This window comes from Electrophorus electricus, chromosome 3 (genome assembly GCF_013358815.1).
Source record: "Electrophorus electricus isolate fEleEle1 chromosome 3, fEleEle1.pri, whole genome shotgun sequence".
NCBI lineage: Eukaryota > Metazoa > Chordata > Actinopteri > Gymnotiformes > Gymnotidae > Electrophorus > Electrophorus electricus.
Window position 1 is genome coordinate 9014719 of NC_049537.1, and position 18082 is coordinate 9032800.

General features: G+C 39.0%; 1 pseudogene; it reads right to left on the reverse strand.

Moving 5' to 3' along the window:
- Positions 1–2967: 2967 nt before the first annotated feature.
- LOC113575947 lies at positions 2968–6507 on the reverse strand (annotated as a pseudogene).
- Between the last annotated feature and the right edge of the window lie 11575 nt (positions 6508–18082).

Sequence of the window (18082 nt, forward strand, 5' to 3'; positions counted from 1 at the left end):
GCACTTCATGTTTGTATTTCCCTTGTTAATAAAGGCCTTCTGCATTTGCATTCTGTTTCTTCCTCTTACATTTCTGCTGGAATCGTAACAGAATAACCGACCACTAACGAGAATGCAGCAGGAGGGCCACGTTAAGTCACATTGCGTTCCATCCAGCCCCCCCCTTACTGCCCCAGAGTCTGCTCTTAATGTTCCCTCAGTTCCTGTTTTGCCTGCTCCTGTTCCCAGTTTTGTCTGTGTTCCTGTCCATACATCCCTGCCTGTTTGTTACCCTGGTGAAACCTGTTACCCTGCCTGTGGCATTAGTGTTCCCTTGCCCTTCCCACTACCTGTATCCATGCCAATTGTGTATTTTGTTCCTGTTCCTGTTTCTGTTGTGCTGAATATATTTACCTCTGTCCTTGCTTAGGTTCCTGTCCCTGTTCCCACAACTGTGCCCACTACCAACATGTCTCCTCTCCTTTCCTCTCCTGACTCTGCGCCCGCCTCCTTGTTCCAGCCGTGTTGCCGGGCCAACTCAATTTCCCCGTCCTACCTCCATCCCTCAATCTGCCCCAACTCCTACACCTGTCCAGGGTTTGGCCTTGTATCCCGTGTCATGCCACGATCCCTGTCTGTAGTCCTGCTCCTAGCCCGGCTTCCACTTCTTTGTTTGCTCCGCGTGTGTCCACATCTGTCTCCTGTCCTGTCTCGTCGTCCTTGTCTCCTCCTTTTGGCCCTGTCTCTGCCCTTTTGTTCCCGCTCGATGTCTTTCCTGATCTCCTGCCTCTGTTTCTGGGTCTTGTTCCCATTCCACGTCTTACCCGTTCCGCTTGCCTGTGTCTCGTCCTTGTCCTGTTTTGTGTTGTGCGCTTCGGTAGGGGGTTCTGTAACAATTGGCCACCCTCCTAGCATCCCTATTTTATGATTTCACTGTCATGCCTTTGTTTTCCTTTACTTTCTTGTTCCTTTCCTTGCTTTAATTTTCTCAGTCCCTTGTCTGTTCCTCATTTCCAGTCCGTGTTTTGATTTTTGTTTTGTTTTGTCCCTGTTATGTTCACCTGCGTCTGTTTAATCCTTGATTGTCCAGGTTATTTAAGCCCTGGGTTTTGTCTTCAAGTTTGTTGGTTATTTTGATAAGTTATGTTCCTTCCGTCAGATTTATATTATGTTCATTGTACTGTTGTCACCATTGCTTTTCCGTTTGCTCCGTTCGTTTATTATTTTACCCTCAGTGTTTCCCCCTTGCCTCTGTTTATTTTGCCCTTCATGTTTGTATTTCCCTCGTTAATAAACCCCTCCTGCATTTGCGTTCTGCTTCTTGCCTCGCTCTTGCTGGAATTGTATCAACTAGAAGACTAACTTGGTGAGTCTATTTCTACTGCTTTTGTTTCTTTTCCCTCCTCACCTGAAGTATATGCTGCCATGCTTAATGCTATTTCAGATGCTAATAGATAACCAGAGTCCCTTGATAAGTTGGCCCTTATGAAAACACAAACTTTTTCCCTCACCATATCCTCTCCCAGGTATATTACTGAGCTCTGTATTGTGAAGCAGATTGTTCATCAACTGCAAACATTTATAAGAAATCTAAACTCTGCCTGCTGAAACTTATAAATATCAGTCTATAGAGATGCTTTTTGTACCACTAAATCAGACTACCTTTCTAGTCTTATTACCATTTCAAATATGAACTACCACCATCTCTTTTCGCCAGCTGCCAATGTATTGAAAACCCCTGAAAGTAATGTAACTATGGATGCCCCAAAGGGTAATATAAAAAAAAAAAAAGGTTTGCTCTGGAGTCAGTGTAATGGCTAACCAAAGCAATCCATTTGTTTAGCTATGCTCAGTAGTTCAACAGAGGTAGATCATATTTATTTATTATTGGAGAACAAAATTGAGTGAGTGTCATGATTGGTCCCTCCTAGCATCTGTCACCATGTTTTGCCTATCTCGTGTCATTGTTTCATTTTCTCTGTTTCTGTTCCAGTCCTTGTTTTGGTTTTTACTGTCTCATTTAAATAACCTGTTTGTGTAAGTCTTATTTGTTGTAGCCTGCTTACCTTGTCATTGTGTTTCCTTTGTTTTACAATGTACCTTGCAGCTCTTGTTGGTAATTTGACCCTGGACTGTCCTAACGACTCTTATGGATTTGCCCATAATTAATCTCACTCTTCTCAGTGAATGTGTCCGCCTCATGATCGCTCCATGTTACAGTGAGAACTTTGACTCTAGAATACATTAAATTGTTACCCCTTGGGGCATCTAGAATAGGGACAAAGAAATTGCTTATTTTTTCTTTACCCTTCAGGGCTTCTGTGTGTAGCTGTGTCCTCTTAATATTGTGAATCTTTTCTACACTTTGAAAGTAAAATTGAATCAATAGCTCCTTGTCTTTGCTAACCCACCCTGCCCCCATTCATTCACACTCTATCCAGTAATTCATCCTCTACCTGCCTTTCAGCTTTTACTGCTTTTGATTCTACTTACTGATATCATTACTGCTTGTCAAAATCAAAATCATTACTGCTTGATCAAACACCAGCTTTCAATTTCCTCTCTACTGTCTATTACTGTACTCACTCTGCTTTGTATTGATTTGCCTCTATGATTGACAGAAAGCAGTTTATCACCCTCTCATGTAACATGTTCTACTGCTGTTCATAGAGTCCTTGGTCTTCTTTTGATTATTTACATACTTCCCTTGACATGGATAACATCCACATTTTGTCCCTCATACAACTGGCAACCTGATTAGCAATTAAATGCTGTAACAAAACTCATGTCAAATAGTAGTGGCATGCTTGTATGGGTTGAGCAATATGTTAGTGAATGCTCTATTATCAAAATAAGATCCAGTAAGGTATGTTATTGTGGTCAGAAAGTGATCTTTAAGTGGCAGAGAGTGTATAAATGATGTAAATCTGTGAAGTATGCCAATTACTGTAGACATGTGCATCATGATTTCTTATGAGTTTAGTTTGTTCACTTGTAGCAGTTGTTGTACTTGTAGCTTCTTAGAGTAGTGAGGCACACCATGCAGAAAGCATATGAGAATAAAATCTGTGTCCCAGCATCCCTCCACACCTACATGGCAAGAGAGAAAACGTGTCCTCACAACTCAGTGGCTGCCTTACTGAAAAGTTACCCTATAAAAACAAATGATTGTTATTTTACAGCTGGAACCCATTACATTCTTTTAGATAAACGTTTCCACAACAATGCCTTTTCATAAAACTAACAAAGTCAATGAGACAACAGAGAATATACTATATTTCTCACCACACAGGGCACAGTGCTAGTACTCAAATGTGAACAATGTGTCAATATTTCCACCTGTGGGTCTGTGAGGCGTGTAGTATCCAGATAGAGGTAGAAAACGATGCCATTTACAGCTCCAGGTAGTGTGAGTCCACGCACCAAGAGCACCACCAATATCACGTAAGGGAAGGTAGCAGTGAAATAGATGACCTGAGAGTAAAAGGGAATCAAATGCCAAACAAACTGTCAAATGCAATGAAAACTTGAGTAAATGAGAGATTCATGTACGAGTTTGTAAATCCACCACTAAGACCTTCTGAATAGCATGAAGCTCCCACCTTGACGATAGACTACACTCCATTCCACACACAGAAGTATCAGATCATCCAGGCCAACAGGAAACACAGAGCCAGCTCCCACTTCACGTTACCTAGCTCATACACACTGCCTGTGATATTTAGCACTCTCCTCCTGGAGAGCAAACACCACATTTGGCCTAGTGCATTCCCTCTTGGAGGATGGAATTTAACGATACAGTCATTTTATCATTGTCAAACAATAAAAATGACTCACTCAGAATATCTTTTGCAATATTTTGAAATTGCTAAAACTGGCCAACCTGTCAAACTCAACACATGTTTCTATGATGGAGATATGCGCATATTTCTTTTATAGTATATTGAAATAAAATGAAAGTAATTGATGAGCCTTTTAAAATGAAGCATAAGTGGTACATAATGTTATAAAATACTTGTGTTCCAATGGTTAGTGCAGCTAGTCCATGGCATCTCAGTATTAAAGGAGTAAAAGAGAGAGAAGAAAGCCCATGCCAGAATGATGTAGTAGATGCTGGAGTACAGTACAACTACCTGAGTCCCTAAACCTAATCCTGTGAATTAAATAAGAATGAGGAATAGTTGAAGGTCAAAGTACTATCAATCTCAAAATAGAATGTACTTAAATCACAGGCATGCATCATAATTTATTTAATTTCATAGATTCATTAGGTTAGTCTCAGAGACAAGGTGAATTTGAACTGGTGAATCTGGGGAATTTTTTAGCACACGGTCTTCATAAAAGTATAGTCCACCTTCAAAAAAAGGGCAGATCTTCCTCCAGCAGGTGATGCTTCCCTGGCTGGTGTATTGACCCAACGATGTCTCCAGGAAAGAGTGGAATACCACAGGCAATGAGGAAGACCACATAAGAAATGAAAAATGCTCCTGAAAGACTTGTGATTTAGTGATTTAGATGCCTCTTAGAAATGCAGTGCTTTATTTGTTACAAGATCTCAAATTTTAAGAAAGCTTCAAAGTAAGTTGTACAATATGATATTCAGCAAAACCTCGGAATAACAGGAGGCAATGCTAGTTCATGACTTGTTTGTTAGTCAGACCAATTTGACTGATGTATGATAGTCAACTCTGTATTATGCACAAAGGCATTAGTGGACTGCTTCCAGTACAAAATTTCTACATACAAATTTTTGGAAAAAAAAGTATGATCCCCCATTCTTGTAGCACAGGTATGGGAACCTCCACACATTTTCTAGACCAATGATTTGTCCAGCAACAGTCAAGAGAAATTCTGTTTTACTTGACCATTATCCCCTCTTCTGAGTTTTGAGTCTTGTATTAATTCTTTCTGAGTCTGGGTAAGTCCTTAATCACTGCAGGGTGATGAATGATTTTATGCATTTGCATATTACTCATATATATTTAGGTATAAGCATATTACACAGGTGGAAAAATAAAAGCCAAAGAGAGTAATGAGGGATACCTCTTGACTTTAATGCATATGTCCATAGTTTAAGACTTGGACACAGTATGCTAGAGTATACCACAAATTCTCTAGGATACCACATAGTCAAAGCATCAAATAAATGACTTGCTCTACCAAACCAAGTCAGTTGGTGCATTCTTGCAATTGTTTTTGTGGGAAAATATACTCATATGTACAATCAGATATACATCTGAACTTGGTCAAGTACAGTGGTGTGTGTTTGCCCCTTCCTGATATCTTATTTTTTGGCATGTTTGTCACACTTAAATGTTTCAGATCATTAAACAAATTTAAATATTAGACAAAGATGCAAGTAAACACAAACGCAGTTTTTAAATGAAGGCTTTTATTAAGGGAAAAAAAATCCAAACCTACATGGCCCTGTGTGAAAAAGTGATTGCACTCTAAACCTAATAACTGGTTGGGCCACTCCAAAGTCTTCATTTTGTTTTTCTTAAGCCATTCAGGGGTGGACTTGCTGGTCTGTTTTGGATCATTGTCCTGCTGCAGAACCCAAGTGCGCTTCATCTTGAGGTCACAAACAGATTGCCAGACATTCTTCTTGAGGATTTTTTGGTAGACAGCAGAATTTATGATTCCATTTACCACAGCCAGTCTTCCAGGTCCTGAAGCAGCAAAACAGACCCAGACCATCATACTGCACCACCTTATTTTACTGTTGGTATGATGTTCCTTTTCTGAAATGCTGTGTTACTTTTATGCCAGATGTAATGGGACATACACCTTCCAAAAGGTTCTTATCAGTCCAGAGTATTTTCCCCAAAAGTCTTGGGGATCATCATGATGTTTTCTGTCAAAACTGAGATGAGCGTTTATGTTCTTTTTGCTCAGCAGTGGGTTTTGTCTTGGAACTCTGCCATGCAGGCCATTTTTGCCCAGTTTCTTTCTTATAGTGGAGTCATAAACACTGACCTTAACTGAAGCAAGTGAGGCCTACAGTTCTTTGGATGTTGTTGTGGAGTCTTTTGTGACCTCTTGGAGGTTGCATGGGGTAATTTTGGTCGGTCGCCCAGGGAAGAAAAGAAGACAAAATCTGATGTAGTAGTCCCATGGAAAACAAGCCAGCATTAGGAGCAGGCAGAGGGCTCAGGTGCACTGTACTCCCTTATGGAGCAATTTGTTAGCCAATTTTCAGTCTCTGGAAAATAAGCTCAATTTTCCAGAGAGCCAGGGTTAAATTCCAGAGAGACATCTGGGACTGCAACATCCTCTGCTTTGCTTCAAGGCTGTGGCCAACTTTGCTAACAGTACTAGCGGTGCTATCAGTGCTATCATAGTCTATAATTCCCCCTTTAAATCTATAGAAGAGGTCCACTTCCATCAGATGGATACTGATAGTGAGACAGATGGTCCAAAGCCAATGACTTCCATGGGGAACAGCCTCCCCTTAGCATGGGCCAATGCTTCAGGGTACTTGGTCCACAGGACCTGTCTTTCTCCCATTGGCACCACTGTGGCCATGCTTACTTGACCTTCGGTCATTAGCTATCTTCTCAGAAGGACTCTGCTACACTTCTAGCTGTTTCCCAAAAGCAGCTGGTGGATAAATCTTCCCAGGCCTCATTGCTGTGCTATTAAAGACTTCATCTCTTGTTTATCCCATTGGTGCAGCATGCTCAGTTCTTGTGACTGAGAAAATCCTTTTAGGTGGGCCCATTCCTCATCTCATGCTTTGTGGTCTTTGCTTCTATTCATGACCCCTGAAAGGTAAGTTCTTTCACACCTTCCGCTGGGGCACTTGTACTGAACAGGTTATAGCCCAGACACCAACTAGCCCCTCTTGCTGGCTACTCGCCCCTCCCTGGCATTGTTGTTCCTACAGCGACACTATCTGTTTTGTTTACTTCCTGATTGTGTGTCCTAATGCTTTCTTGTTTTGGTGTCATTCGGTTCTGCCCCCTTGTCTGTATCTCCATCTGTTATTGTAATCACCTGTGTCTTGTTAGCCTAATTAGTCTCAGTATATAAGTGCTGTGTTTTGTCTTCCTGGTTGTTGGTTATTTTGTCTATCTGGATTGGTTTCACTCCTTTATTTTTGCTCATGTGTTCATGTCACTTGCTTGGTTTGTTTGTGTTTGTGCCCTTTAATATTAAATCCCTCTGTGCTTGCATATGTCACCTCGCTTCACTTCGTGCTTGTCTGCAAGCTGTTGCATCTCCCAGCTGTTCTGTGGGAAAATATAATTTGACCCAGCTGAGCTAAAATCAGATGTACTTGACAACGTTGATGGCACATCGAGGTGCAATATCCCCCATGGCATAATCCGGCTGTAACTACCGATCCCTAGCCATACCACTCCAGCCATTCAGTGATGACATGGAAATCCTCAACTGGTGAAAGTTTGCAGCTACATTACTTGGCACTAGCCTTCCATATTCAATCTAGCAATGGAAAGGAAATGTAGTTTTCAGCTAACCAAAACAGAAAGTTAACTACAGACTTCTCTGCATCTTTACAGCCAGCAAGTGTTGAATACATCCCCAGCTTCTTATAGCACTTATGAGGTCATTGCATTCTGGAGATCATTCTGGGAATCATTTAGAATCTGCTCTCCAGGTGTCCAGAAGTTCAGCTCCAATCAGTCAGTTCCTAACCAAATGTGTTATCCCCTTGATGCCGCCTTCATCTTGTGAGTGTGCCATTTTGTGGCAAATGTGATGTTACAGGATAGAGGGGAAGCAAAGGTCTATTATTGTTATGCTGTTGTTTATTAATGTTAATGTTGGTATTATCAACAATAAGAGTGCATTCTTTTATACCTCAGTTATACCTCAGAAAAAAGATCAAGCATTCATACAGTTTCTGATGATAAGTTTAGAAAAAAATGGCTTGGACTCATACATATAGAATACTGTAGCAAGACTTCACAACCAGAAGACAAGCACATTGAACTTGTGTAGACAAGTTTAGTTACAGGGGAAGGAACAAATGAGGTACAGGGTGCTAATCAACCTAATTTTCATGTTTGCCCTGCGATCATGTTTTATTCCCTGTGTTTATTGTTCTGCATTTAGCCTTCATGTTTCTGTTCTCAAATTAGTTATGGTTTTGTTTCTATGTCCGTTTCTGCTTTCTTTTTTACTATGGACCATGTCATTGGCTCTCCAAATGGTGGCCCTCCAAATGGTGGCCTTCATCATGTGGTCCGTAGTGTTTTTGTTTTCTCTCCATCCCTCTGTTAGCTTGTCTCCATGCCCATGTTTCTTTTGGGTTGCCACCCCCCACTCATTGTTTCCCTGTTATGGCAGGGCAGTTGCAGCTCAGTGGTTGAGATACTTGACTTGTAATCAGAAAGTTGCTTGCTCAAGCCCCACCACTGCCAAGTTGCCACTATTAGGGCCCTGATCAAGGCCCTTAACCCTCAATTGCTCAAGTCATACTCACTCATAATTGTAAGTTGATTTGGATAAAAGTGTAAGGTAAATGTTATTTTGGTATTGTGACATAATTATATTTCCAGGTAAATAATAAGATGTGTATTTTGACGAGGGCAAGATGGGCATGATATCCTTTAAGGACACCCATATATGATGTCGTTCCTCATGACGTCTGGCCATGAATGAATGGTGGTGGGGACAAAATCAGCTATTTCACAAAGTGGTAGGGTCATGTCCTAGCATCCCCGTGTAAATTATACCACTGAATATGATGCTCCATTTGTCCAAAGCCATTGTTTATTCTTTCTTTTTCCAATGTGTGTGATGGTGCCATCGATCTCAAGAATACTGCTTCACTGTAAAAATGCAAAATGTAACACTAAGGCCAGTGTTTGGTTTGTCAGTTCTAGGCTACTGTAGAAACGTGGCCGCGCAACATGTAGATATGAAGGGCACTTCTCATGTAGATATAAAGGGCACATTCTAAGATAATGAAAACACAATTTGTAATTACATGTGATCACACATTAATGATCGCATACATCATTTTGTATACTATTATTCAGTTTTCTCTAATAGATCCCCCTAGATCCCACACTGCTCCTTTAAATGAACAGCATGGAGAAGCAGTCATTTTATTGCTGCTTTTCACACCAGATTTATGTTTATATTGCATGGGGAAATTGGCATGTAAATGCATAAGTTCTAAGATTTGGCCTAAATAATTTGAGTGTATGTAAACCACTTTAAGATGTTGGACCTAAAATGGAAAGTATTGCATACATAATATATTATAAATGCAATTAATAAATATATTTATTTAATAATAAATATTAATAAATACATGGGATTACTGCATTATATAGCTCTATGAAATACTCCATTCAGTTTTATTATCGGAGGCATTCAGAGATCTTTTGTTTCTGAATAACAAATCTACAGTGTATAATGGTTCTTTATTATAAGTAACCATTATGCTATACTGTATAGTTAGACTGTTTGTCTTAATGGAAAGAACTGTAAATGGTTAATAAAATAATATTCAAAGTAGTATTTAGTAATAATGAATAATAATTATTAATTCTGATAAAATCCCTTCAGGGAGATTTTTTTTTAATGTCTGAGTTCTGATTGCCAGGTTGAGGTTTATTATACAATAATAACTGTTTGCTTAAACCATATTGCATACATCATTTATAAAAAATGTATTAAGGAATAAAGAATGTTACTCACAATTCATTATTTTGTGCAGTTATGCTGCAGCTTCCAAATATATATTTTGTGGGACTCATCCACCATGACTGCATTAGAATGTGTTGGCTCCTCTCATGCTGTCAAATGTTTTCCTACTGTCTATACCAGAGTTTTCATTGAACTTAGCTAATGGTGTACAGTTCAAACAAGCTAAAAACATTAAGCTGACTAAATATTAACAGATCACCTTTTTTAGAATATGTTTTCTCTAACAAAGTCACACTGTAGCCCAGACAGCAATGTCCTAACTGAGTCATTTGTTACACAAATTGGGCAACTCGTTACCTACCATGGCTAGGCACTTGATTCATTGCATTCAGTAACAAATCACATTAAAATGCATAAAAGCATAACTTGTTTATAATACATTTAGAAAACATTAAAAACGCACATGTGAAACAGTTGTTCTGCTTCATGGTTCATCTTCAGTCAAACTGTATGTCCTTATAATGGGACTTCTGGGTGCTAAATTTGTTAGCCACTCTTTGCATAGAATGACCAAGCTATTACAGTGCTTCTCAACTACTAAGAGGCAATAAAAAAAAGCACAAAACTGCTCAGTTTTTCTAAAACATTGCACATAAACTCTAAAAAATACAGTAATTCATAAAAATATATACATTTCTGTGATACAATCCTCTGTGACCCCATCAAGCAGTTCAATCAAAATCATAATTTCCCTCATCTAAATCAGAATTTGGCTTCAGATGTCATACAGTCCTAAAAAGAGTGCACAATGTACTCTGGCTATGCTTACACATATCATGATGCTACCCCCCTGCTGACAGCTAATGGCCTTCAGCAGCGTACATATTGTTCATGGTAATATTGATAAATGTGTACTGGGTCACATGTCTTGTTTATGTTTGTCAACACCTCCTTCAGATGGTATGAATTCACTATTAGTAGCCATGCTGCTTGTGGTGCTATTAGGTTATTATGTTTAGCCTTATTTAAGCCCATTTAATTTACATGCCCATTGACTTTATTGATCCTGATTAGTCAGTTAAGCCTATTACTGACTGTATTGAATTAATGTAAAACTAATGTTTACTTTTCAAACTATTTATAGGAATCTGTAAAAATTAAGACATTTTTCAGAATAAATGTACATGATTCAGTTGAGGCCTCATATTTGAAAATTATCATTACCATAGTTAATTACCATTAATTTTACTCTATTACATTAGTATGTAAAGAGCTCAGAAAAATTAATTCTATGTTGCCTCCTCTTTCATAAGATGCAAGAGTCAGTTTGGTTTGAATTATTCTTTTATGCATTTTAATGAGATATGTTACTGAATACAGTAAACACAGAGACTTGCCATGGTAGCTAATGAGTAGCCAAATGTGTATACCTAGAGGGAACATTGCGGTCTGGGCTACGATGTAAAGACTTGACTTTATTTTAGAAAACATGCTCTAAAAAAGTTGATTTAGTAATACTTAGCTTAATACTGACTTGTATGCCGTTAGCAAAATTTAATCCAAGCTCTGACGTAAAACAGTACGGAAACATTTACCAGCGTGAGAGGAGACAACACTAATGCAGTCATGGTGGCTGCATATCTAGCCAGCATGGTGAGTCGAGTACCATGTTTTATTGCTTAATTAATTGTGTTCTAAATAATGGTTTGAAAGTATTTTATTAGCCTGTTGCAAGTTTTATTTAAGACTAGAAGTCTTATACTGGTCATTCTTATTTTGCAGAGATCTGTAATGTCTTGCCTTTTGTGTTTGTATGTTTTGTCTAGAGGTGTTTTAATGGTGTCTTCAAAAACTATTATTTCTCCTCAAAATTGTCAAAGTTCCCCCCTTATGTGTGCGATGCACACATATCCCCCCCGGGATATGTGTGCATCGCATACCTGGAGAAAAGATGGCTGGATGCAATTGATGCACTGAGTGAGTTCCTGCTGATATAACTTGGGGCCTGGTATTCATGGAGGTTACTTTGTATCACTTACCTTAACATTGTTCACTTACATGTATCACTTACCTTAACATTGTTGCAGACCAAGTACACCAAGTTCATGGCAAATGTACTCCGTAAAGGCAGTGGACTCTTTCAGCAGAATAATGTATCCTGCTATGATGCAAAAATTGTTGAGAAACAGTTTGAGGCACATGACAGAGTTCAAAGTGTTGAATTAATGGGAACCGATTACTTGGCAGAAAAATGTGAAGGAATTACCTAACCAACCTGAAAATAATTAAGGTAACCAATGGCATCAACTTCGCATATGGAAGGAGATATTATGCCTTAGGTAGACTGATGGGTCCTCAAATTCAAACTTGCCATCCATGTTTGGACTAGGCCAAAATTGCACTTGCTGGCTAAACCCAAAGCTTACTTTGGATGGTCAGAATTACACTGCAAGAATTCTGTCTTTCAATAAATCTTCCAGGAGAAGGGAGATTGTCTTCCTGCCATCTTCAAATCTAGCCCCTTTCAGGAGTGCTCTGCCCGTGTTGATTTTGTCCGCAAACTACTGAGATGAGGTATGTCTCATATGCTGAGTAATTTGGAAACTAAGCCAATAGCCTCTTTGTTTTGTCTACTTAATTTCTTATATTTCAGTTTGTGTTTGTCAGAATTTGCACTTCACAACTGATATCAAGCATATCCTTGCTGTGTTGATTGTGATTGAAGTTTCATCGTATGGCTTGTGATAAACCATTTTGATAAACCATTATTAAAAGGAAAGAAAAAAAAACACATGACTCCAAGAGTGCTTTGTCTTTCATTCACCTTTTTTCTTTTTTCTTTTGTTAAATTCTGCCCTCATTTCACAAGACCACTTTGCAATATCTCACATACACCTTGCTCCTTTGTTCAAAATGTTGCAGAATTCAAAGCCAGACTCATCACTCATCAATCATCACTGCTATGGTACACTTATCCCAGGTTTATCCAGCAGCTGAGGGTGGATTATGGCATGTCATGGAGCCCTGCTGCTCTATGCTGTGGAGTATTCCCTTGAGTTGTGCCCATTGACTGCTGCCTGTTGTTGGAATGAGGAGGCACTGGTTGAGATTTTTGTGGAGAGTTTGAGGTGATGACCAAGTTGAGCTCACTTGCAGGGAAGAGGCCCAGAATCTTGATGAGTCGGTCAAACAAGCTATCTCTCTTGACTTCCTATAGGAAAAATGCCTCTCTTGGGTGTCTTCTCGCCTCAACAAAGTGAACATCACCTGTACACGACCAGCTACCCTAGGCTGAGCCCATGCAGGCAAAACAGGAAAGTGTGACTACATCTCTGCCTCTACTGTAGATGAGAGGACCATGAGCTCTCTGCCTGTCCTTGCTGCCCTTCTTCAGCAAAACAAGGTCTGGCTGGATGTAAGGTTTGCAGCACTCCCATCTCCCTATTTTCATTCTCATTCCTGTGCTGTAAGATGTACAAGGGCCACTGTCTCTCCATTCCAGCACTCAGCGATTTAGGAGTGGTGGGGAACCTAATGGATCGAGGCCTGGCTGAGGAGATGGAAATCAAGATGCTGCCACTTCCATCCTGTCTGCCTGCACGAGCCTTAAATGGGGTCCCTGTGGGGACAGATGGCAACAGGGAAACCTTCAGTACCGGGTCTGGCCACTGCTAGTACCTGGTTTTGCCATATGGCCTAGCCACAGCAGCTTCCATCTTTCAGGTATTCATCAATGAGATCTTACAGGAATTTTTGGGTAGATTCTTTGTCACTTACCTTGCACATCTCGATCTCTTCCACCTCCCTCAACCAACAAATCTGTGACATATGCAGTGTCCTGCGCACCTTTCTCCAGAACCACCTATACTGCAAACTGGAGAAGTGTAAATTCCACCTGTTAGCTTTCTGGGTTACCTCATGGACTCCTGCATATGAAAACAGAGTAATAAGGTGGAGGTGGAGGAGCAGGTGTGACTCTTTCCCAGCACTCTGAAACTAATCCCAAGATAAAGCCTATTGCATTATTTTCTTGGAAATTGTCACCCACTGAGAGAAACCACTGTGTTGGAGATGCACAAGAACCTCAATAAATGCCATTTATTTTGCCTTAAAACTATACACATTGCAGTGATAAAAAGGACAAGACAAAAAATGATCAAGTGATGAAGGCATTGCTTGCTGATCACCAAAAAATGCCAACGCTGATACTGAGTATATCTGATTTTGTAAAAAGAAAGGAGAGAGTGGAGAGATTGGTCATCTCATAGAAGAGCTGAAACTTTATAATGAGTGCTTTCACAGATACCTACGGATGTCAGTAACCCAATTTGAATCTCTGTAAGACTTTCTCGCTAAAGGTCAAAGTCAAAATCAAATGTCCTTCCTACAGAGATACATATATCTATAACATACTATGTTGTTATTTACTGTTACATAACTATTTTAAGGTTTTAAATACTTTAATTATGTATCAAGTGACAATCATCTTGCATCGCATTGCATTTCAATGATTCATGAGGACAGGGGACTCCTTTAAAACCATAGGTATAATGTTTCCAGTAGGAAAGAGGTGAGAGGCAGAATGCAATTGCAGGAGGCTATTTAATGAGTGAGGGTAACAAAAACATGGAGGGCTAAATAAACAGAGGCAAAGGACAAACACTGAGGCAAAATAACACACGAATGGAGCAAATGGAAAAGCAAGGGTGATGACAGTATAGTGAACATAATTTAGACACAATGGAACAAACCTGACTTACCAAAATAACCAACAACATGAGAAAACACAGTGCTTAAATGAGCAAAGAAATAAGGACTAACCAGACACAGGTGAGCATATGAACAGGGAAAACCAAAACAAGGACTTGAATTGAGGAACAGATGAGGGGCAGAGAAAACAAAACCAAGGATCTTCAAGAGGACATGCACGTGTTCAATTACCACCTTTCCAGAGCATGTCATGTTTTGGAGAATGCCTTTGGCATCCTCAGTCAGAGATGTTGAATGTTGCCCTGCAACAACAGACATTGTCTTCAAGGCCAGCTGCATTTTTTGTATCTACTTGCAGCCTGGAGAGGAGCCTGTGTTTGTTCAGCCATCTTACTAGTCATTGTGATTCCAAGGCTCTGTTTTTTATCCATGCCTTTTTAGTTCGCTTGTGTTTATTGCTTGTGTTCATATCGCTGCTTGTATTCATGTTGTATGTTATAGCCTGTTCCCTTTTTCTGTTTGTGTGTTTGTATTAACTATGTATTCCTGTTCTATTTGTATTGGCTCTATGACCCTGGACTGTGACTGCTACTCTGGGTATGGATTTGCCCTTAATAAATCTCGTTCTTCTCAGCATATGAATCGGTCTCGTGATCGCTCAACATTACACTGTGAATAAAAAAAATCTTTGTTTTTGTCAGTGTTTGAGTCTGTTCAAATCAATATATCAGCACAATTAAGCTACATAACATTATTAGCTTAATATTTATATAATCATTCTGTAATAAATATATTGTAATTACTATTAGTAGTACCATTAAATGTCATGCTATCACAGTAATAAGAATTAATGTATTACACAAAACTTAATAAAAAAATTTTCTTGGTGCTATTATATCATGCCATCATATAATAATAATAATAATAATAATAATAATAATAATAATAATAATAATAATAATAATAATAATAATAATAATAAGAAGAAGAAGAAGAAGAAGAAGAAGAAAAACAACAACAACAAAAATCACATCTAATCATTACTATGATAAAATTAATCATAAATACAATTTTATCATTTATTTATTGCCACTTAGCCTTTACTCATATATAATTTATTTTAATTATTAATAGTGTTAATATTATTTTTATTAACATTGTCATGGACCTGAATATTGTATTAGAAAGTAAAATTGCTCTGTGGTTCCAGTGAGGCCCAAAGTGCACTTCATGAAGCAGCTCTTGTATTTTCAGTTTATTCATGCTTGGCACAAGACTGAATAAAACCGCGGTGTTTTCGTCTTCACACTCATCTGACCTCTGTTATTTTCTCTAATCCTTTCTTTCTAAATACTCTCTAAGTAGCTTCCCACTGTCCCTTTTCTTATTCTTGTTAAAAGGGATGCTGATATGAGACTTGGAAGCGTTGGTCACCATCACTCTTTCCCTCGCTCTTTCCTGCTTTCTCACCGTGATCTTGTTTCTCATTGTTGTCATTCTCTAAATTACTGTAGACCCTGTGCCAAGCAGAGCAATGAGGCAGCTGATTACGGGGAACAACTTTGTTTGTCCGGCTCTATACGTTAAGCAGTAGAATACATTTCTAAGCAAACATAACAACAGTTCAGCATACTGCGTTCTGTATGCAGTTGTCTCCTCCAGAAAAGACATCTATATATTTCAATTTTCTTATATTATTGGCTGGTGTCCGCTTCTCACGTCCATCTCCTCTCTATTTTTCCTAAAGTATATGTCTCTAAGGTTTTTCCATAGCCTTTTTATTTATCAACTATAGAATATTAACAATGTTCAACATCAAAAACAATTATAGGTTAGATGGTTACAGGGGTAAACAGTTTTCATTTTAGCGCGATATATAACAGCTAACTCAGTAATATGTTGTTTGCTTATCTTGTTGGATGAAAACAGATCAGAGACTGACGTTACCATCTTTATTATAAGCTATGCTTTCCCAAATCATGTTTTATAATCTTTTTGACATTTGTCAAAATGAAGTGGCTGCTGAGACACAAATACAATAATCCGATCGGCCATCTTCGTTGTTGCTATGCCAAAACCAGAAGCGACGGGGACTGGCCAGTGAGCTTTTGTCGCTGGCGAAAGTTCGCAAAAATGAACAGAGGCCGAATAAACGTATGTCATATTTTAGCTGATGTGGAAGATTCCGTCATTATACACGCGCTCGAATTAATTTACTTGTCTGAATAAATCGCACAAAAAACGGCCTTGACCGTGAAGTGAAGGAAATTCAGGGTCGGGGAAAGGTGAGCGCAGCAGAAACCCGACAGAAACAGAGACGGAGAGGAGGAATAATAACAAAGCTAACACGATGTACTCGCCTTCTCTAAATTAACAAACTTAATGACATTAAACAACGCGGTTTTCATTAGCTTGCCAAGTTTTAAGGTAGACTTGATATATCGAATAAGAACCTGGATAATAACTTCAACTAACTGTACATTGATATTCTCCTTTTTCTTGGCTAGAAAGAATAACCTTCTTGGAAACATCTTGGAACATATCAGATTACGTTTCTATTGGTTTTATGTTTCTCTCCTCTGATTTTTCGTCTCGCAAGCCCGAAGTATTCCAAAACTTCCGTTCGCCTTTTTTCTATTCTATTTTGCTCTTAGTTCATTCCTCTATTTGTCTACTCGTTACTTTCTTCATGAAAGACAATTTTACTATATCTCGCTCCTTCGCTCAAAATGTCAGACAGGGCTTCTTATTATGTCATTTTAATACATATTCTTGCGTCATAGAAATAAATAAATACTTTTTTTTCCTACTCATCATAACCTTCGTGTTATTGGTGTCTGCGACATCGCACACTGCAAGATACTAGCAGAACGCTAGATGTTAGAATGCAGTGCTGATCTGACACCAGGCATCATTATCTGCGGATCTAAGTAATATCAATACATCTGGAAATTGCTGAGTGAGCTTAAATGGAATTGCACACAATTTGTGCAATTTTAGCCTGTCCCTCTTTAATGCACCCAAAACAGCAAGATAGACATATGACCGGACAGTTCACATCAGGGACTGTAAATTCTAAAACCCCGAATACATGCTACAGCTGCTCTATCCAACAAGGTACTGAAGAGGAAAGAGAATAGTCTAGATTCAGGTTTTTCAGGTTCATTTCAGTGCCTTGGCAATGCCTGTGGTGTCCAATTTCGACCAGTTCAATAGATGAAAATTTTGAAAAACCTGAATGTGAATTTTTACTTTTCCAAGAACTAAAAGAGAAAAATTACAGGTGAGAAAAGAACTGTTGTTAGATCGCAGCCTTTGGTAATCCCTCTTTTGGTAGATCTGACAATAACCTGAAAAGAGTTTCATGCAGAAGTTGACATATGATCAAGTATAGGAAGTATAACGTTGTGGTGAAACAGCTAATCTGAGAGAAACTGATCTGAATGAGAGAGTCCTTTTCATCTGTCAGGTGTATAACCTATAAGACATATCTTACATATCTCTGAAAATACACAAAAAAACAATGTGTGCATCTTGCCTTCACAGTTCATGCTTACATCCCATGGTTGCTTTACCTTTACTATGGTGTGGAGAAAAGGCAGGACATTTTCAGATTCATGACTCAACACAACCTGTGTCAGGGCCTCTTGGCTCCACCTCAATTCCTCTCATTCCTGTCAAAACACAACACTCTGAGCTGCTGCTTCTAATGGACACAGACATAGGCAGAGACTGTGTGCGATACAAGAAACGTAAGACACAAATA